The sequence below is a fragment of the Xiphophorus maculatus genome, chromosome 19 (genome assembly GCF_002775205.1).
Source record: "Xiphophorus maculatus strain JP 163 A chromosome 19, X_maculatus-5.0-male, whole genome shotgun sequence".
NCBI classification, from domain to species: Eukaryota; Metazoa; Chordata; class Actinopteri; order Cyprinodontiformes; family Poeciliidae; genus Xiphophorus; species Xiphophorus maculatus.
Genome location: NC_036461.1, coordinates 6,672,014 through 6,678,235, shown reverse-complemented (window position 1 = coordinate 6,678,235; position 6,222 = coordinate 6,672,014).

Here is a 6,222-nt window from a genome sequence, read left to right as displayed (position 1 = left end):
AACCACACCAAAGAAGTAGCAGCAGGTCCAATTAGGGCAAAATGCAGATGATGTGACAGTGCAAATCAAGCTGTGCCTGTCGCTACAGTTTTCAGCCTGCCTTACTGAGCCACATAGTTAGGTTTGATCTGAATGTTTTATATATATATAAAAAAAATCATTTCTGAGACTGAATATAAAAGATAAGAACCTGCAGACCTCATAAAGAGGAGCGCTCATCTTGCTTCCTGCTGTCAATTTAAACTACAGAAAATCTAATAGGGAATCAAACCAAAACAGCAAGCTCATTTGGAAATGGAAATTTTTATTTTTTTATACCCAGAGTAATTAAAAATGCTCTATAAGTACAGAAAGGAGCAGAGCTCCTACATGACAAAAATTTACTCTTCAAGCATTGTTACCTTGCAGCAAGAAGGTTCTGAGTGCGATTCCCAGCCTGGGATCTTTTTGCATGAAGTTTGGGTTCAATCCACTCATGTGTGGGTTTTCTCTGGGTTCTGGCCTCTTCTCACAGTCCAGAACATGACTGCTGTGTTAATTGGTCTCTCTAAATTGTCCTTAGATATGTCTGTGTCCTATGATGTTCTGGCTACCCGTCTAGGGTGTATCCTCCCTTCTCTCACCCAAAACATTCACTAGGGAAGATACAGTATCAAATAAAAGTTCTTCAAGAACGGACCCTTGAGGAACTCCACGTGTAGTTCTTTTTTCCTTTAAAGTTTATAATTGCCAAAATCACACAGATGTCCTGGACTGCTAATAAAGATCTAAAGAAATATCAATAAAATTTCTCCTCCCCTGATCTGAAATAATATTTTATTTCAATTCTTTTCTCAGTCAAAAGTAAACTGGAAGTAAACTATTGACTGCAATAGAGGCAAGAAAGGTGAATTTGACTGTTTCCTTATTCTGGCTTAGTTTATCTTTAAACATACGACGTCTCTGTGACATATGTTCTGAATTATTGATCATATCTACCTTAAATTAGAACCTGCTGAGGAGCAGATGATTTTTATTTTGCCCTGATGAATAAAACCGCAGAACAGGAGGAGGAAAAACCAACTTTCTTCACTTTTCAGACGAAGCTGTTACCGCACGATTGGTGGTCTGAGCTGTTAAACAGAACCAGAAGAGTGTCTTCAGTAGAAAAAAAACAACAAAAAAAAACTTATGGACACATATTTCTGTGTAATGGATGTCTGAGTTGTGAGATGAGGCCGGTCCTGTGGGAGGAGATCACATTTGGTTTCTGTGAAACACCTAATTAGCTGCGATGCAGTGACAGCCTGCAGTCTAACACCAAGGCTGAGATGTTCTTCCTATATTATTATCTGCATAATAAGGTTTTTTTCTGACTCCTGTGCTGGAGCGTCTCTGCCCATCAGTCCACCTAATATCATACTTTTACACAGTGATTCACCCCCTCCAGTTCGGTCTGGCCCCCCACCACTGATAGCATATTTCTCATTATGGTTAAATCAGAGAGATGTGGTGTGGGGGCTAACCACAGCTCATTACCATCATGGCGGGAGTACAGCCACCAATTTACCTGCAGACGAGGTAATGCAGAGGAGAAATAGGCCGACAGAAGCTGAAATGATATTTCTAATTACGAAGTTCCCCTCCCACTGTTTTCCTCGCTGCCTCCGGCTCCCAAACCTCATTTCAATATTTGTTTCTCATCAAACGGAGAGGAAGCGGGCCGAGGCCGAAGAGGAGGACGAGGAAGGTGATACCTGCAAACAAATCAACAGCAGCGGCGGCTAGATGAGGAGGGTGCGTCGTGTTAATCATCTGCTCAAAAGCTGCAGCTTGATTCTAATTTCCCCCTCAACAAAAACCTGAATCAGACAAATAAAAGACATTAAAACCAGCTCAGCCCAGAAGGAATCGGACAAAAGATTGAACAGAAATAAAACCCCGCGCTCAGAACATTTGCACAGACATTAGAGAAACTTGGAAGCTTGAAAATAACCAGAGGATGAAGTCTATAAAACATCAGCAGAGACACAAATAAGAGGAGACAGAATGAAAAGTCCTTTAGATCAGGAGGATGAATGCATTACCAAGGCTGTGAGACTGATTCTAATCAACGCTGGAAAATGTTTCATCAGAGGAGAATTAAAAAGTAAATATAAAGCATCTGAACTGCACTCAGTTAAAACATTGGAGGAAAATAAATCTGAGGGTTCCTGCTGGATTTACTCAAACCAGGAAAAAAAGTTTAAAGAAACAGGAAATAAAAACTCAGGATGCAAGTTTACTGATGATATCAGAATGTTGCAAAACATAAATATGATAAGATTAAAAAAACTAGGCCAGAAAATTTTATTCAGATTATTGATAAACACTCGGCAGCATCATCATGTCGGTGTTCAGGTGGACTTTGTTTAATCCTGAAATAATGATTCAGAAAATAAAAAATATTTAACTATTTCCATAAAACAGTGACATGGGAAGAAAAACACAGAGTTAGCTTGTGTCTGGTAGCAGAAATGTTCATGCTAACACTGCAAAATGTTTTTCTTTCTTTTAAATTGCAGCTGGTTGATAAATAAAGGTTTTCAGTCCCCTTAGGAAAACATTGTCCAGGCTGAACTGAACAAATCTTTTTTTTTTTTTTATTAGAGCCAAAACATACATAAACATCTCACTATGGATACATATTGATCAATACACTCAGTACATTTACACAAAAATAGAAATTCCAAAAGACCTGAACAAATCTGACTCTATTATTGCAAATTAATAATTATTGCAATATGTAATAATTTAAACAGGTAAAAATGCCTTTTTCATTTTTCAGTTACAGATGAGTTGTAATAGTGGGTCATTAAAAGTTAGTTTTTCTCTCTTTTTTTCTCCAACAAACTGACCAAACTGTTCAACCAGCTTCATTTTAAGACAACAAGTAGTCCAATTTCTCTCCTTACCTTTCGCTTTGATGCATATTATATGATTGACAGGAATGTCAATCATATAGCAGCAGGGAAAAAATATATCTAGGTAATGAAGACTGTCATCTGTATATATATTTTATATATAAAAATATTTAAACCTGCAAACTGTGACAATTATTTTTTTAAACTAAAAATATGATGGAAGCTAAAGAGACTTAAAAAATGGTTTGACAGTCTTGAATTTCTGAATTTTAGAGATTTACTTTGTAATGAAAAAAATATGATACTGTTTTTATAAGAGCAGCTTTAAGGGCAGATAAAATCTTTAAAGCAAAACTTGAAAAATATCAAATCTGTTTAAATCTCCGTCTGGAAACTCAGAAACAGTGAATATATACATATACATTATTATCAAAGTAAAGGAAATATCTTGTTGGTTTTTTGGGTTACAAGCTCATATGATACAAAAGAAATGAAAATGCTAAATACTTTTAAAATCTAATCTGAATATGCTGCATCGATATTCCACTGAAATTCAATTGAAATTCAAAACTTCTTGAAGTGGACAACTGCAGTTTTAAATATGAAAAACTGAATATTGAGAAGCAGAAAATAGTTTTGGAAAAAAAGGTGGAGGGGAGAAAAGACAAAATAAAAAGAAGGATTCAGGCGGTTCAAAGAGAAAAGCTGAAGTTCTGAACATTTCAACATATAATCTGCTGCTGCTCGTATCTGTCAAGACGACAAAGTTCTGACTAAAGCGGGTCGCAGTAAAACCAGTTTGGTTTCTTGTCCCTCCCCACCTCATGGGTTCATGGTCTCTTTTGTTTTTCCAGCTCAGAATAAATGACTCATGTGACACAGCAGCAGTCTGCACATCATCAGCACAGGTAATAAGTCACCATTAAGCCTCCCCAGTGTGACCCACCCAGCTCCAGTTTAAACCCCCTCTCTGCTCCAGTTTGACCCTGTTTACTTTCAGTTTACAGTCAAGCTTCGCGTCTCCAAGCTCTGCTCACCTCAACGCTCCTCATTTAAACAGTCGGTGTGAAGAAACTTTCAGCGTTCGTTGGTGAACATCAGCAGAGAGGGCACTGCCGGGACAGAGGTCGGAAAATCCAGGGAATAATCTTGGAAAACCAATGACAAATTTTAGAATCGTCAAAAAAAAAACTTACATTTTATATGTAACAAATATATTACATATATACAAGTTTACAAATTCATACTTGTTTTATTTTACCAGAACCATTTTCCCTGAATGTCTCGACTTGATTTAAAGAGTCAGATCTGAAGTGAAATAGTCGAATGAGAAACTAAATGAGAGAAAACCACAGAAGAAGAAGAAATGATAAGACATAAAAACACTGATTGGATTCGTTGAACACGATTATCAAATCATCACTTATTGTTCATGAGCAAAGGATAACGGGGCCCAAACGGAGCCCTGAGGGACACCATGACTCTGAAGGTCAACTTAAACTCCGAAACTCCAACATGGAGAGAAAACTGTTCAACTGAAGGCAGATTAAACCCTCTGCAAACCTTAATCACTCCTGATTATTTTACATTTTATTACATATATTCGAAAAAGTGAGGGTTTATTACTTCTGTGAGATAAATATTACAAGTTTGTCTGAGACGATGTTGTTATTCTGAGTAACAAAGATAAAAGAAGTTCTATATGAGATAAATGTTTATGAAAGTGCCAGGTCTGACTCAAAGCATTTTTAAAAAGAAAAATATAAGCTAAACATTCTTAGCTTAGCTTTGTTTAAACGAAGAAAAATTTGTCAAAACTGTAATATTTCACAAAAAGTGAAGGAAAAAAATGAATAAAATGCTACTAAAATGAGGTAATCGCACATTAACTGCAGAAACTGAAAAGTGACTGAAGACACTGTCTTCTGTGTGACACTGCTACTTGTTGTGAACAGGTGTCTCAGTCCAGTTCCTCTGCAGTTCTTGGTTTCTCCTCAGAAACGGCATGTTTGATTTCCCAGTATAACTTCACAGTTAAATCACAGTCCAGAGGTTCGGTTGGCGTCTCGCTAACATTAATTCTGTTGGTCTGGATCCAAGGTGTTGGTGTTTGGGGTTGTTGTTTTGTTAAAATAATTTCAAGGGCATTTCCTTTTCAGCATAATACGCCTAAGTTTGATGTATTCAAATTGATCTCTGAATAAAAAGGTAAACCTTCCCATGTCATGATACCTGGGCTGCCATGCTACAGTGCAGTTTGAATTAGTTGTTTCTGTGTAACCTGACTACAGTTTATATTTATCCTGTCACATAATGCTAGTTAGTGTGTTCTTTACAAATGTTATCCTCTTTACGAGTCATTTTGCTCCAGAAATTCGACTGCATTATGGATTTTGTCCTTTTGGTACTGATCCCTAACAAATGGCCACAGGTGGGAACATTGGACATTAGTAAAATCTTCTATATTTGTTTATACATTTCTCCTTCCTTCAAATCATATTTTGAGGGAAGGATTCTCAGAATAATTTCCAAAGATCTAACCCCTATTATATTGATGAGCACAAACAAATAATGACCTCACTAGCCAAACCTTCCAAATAATTGTTAAGCTAAATTTCATGGCTGTTTGGTTTCTTTTACTTTACTGCACCTGCTAAAAATATTTTCTCTTCAGCAATATAACATAAAAATGTTTATTATTCAGGTATTCTGAATAATAAATATTCCTAAAAAAACATTTTAAATAACCAATATAATAACCATAAAATGGGAATTTATCTTTTGAATTAACTTCTTTATTCAAGATTCAATAGAAACAGGTTTGGACAAGAGGTTGTAAGGTCTTTAAATCATAACTAATAACTATCAGAAATTTCTAACGCATTCACTCTACGAGTTGCTGTTTGGATAAACTGAACAATCAAAATTTTTTCTTCCTCTTTCCATGGACCTGAGATCAGCTGCTGAGCTCCTCATCTTTGTTCAGACCGTTACCAGCTGACCTGGGTCAGTCGGTGACCACATCAGGACCGTCTAAAACACCAGATTAACGACGCACAAGAAGACGTGGGAAGTGACTGAGTTCAGAGCATGAACCTGCTGCCGGGGCCGCTCCGCGTTCGGTCCCCGGGGCCCGATAAACGTGCTGTGAAGCCCCGGCCTGCTGCTCACTCCGAGCCAATAAACCTGGTGCTGCTGACGAGCCTCAGAGCCGAGAGAGGAGGTGGAGGAGGAGACGGCGGGCGGCCGCCTGAGAGGAAACAGGCCTCCAGTAGAGAATAATCAATTCAGAGAGGCCGAGCTGATGATCAGGACTTTATTGGAGATATACAGAGCTACA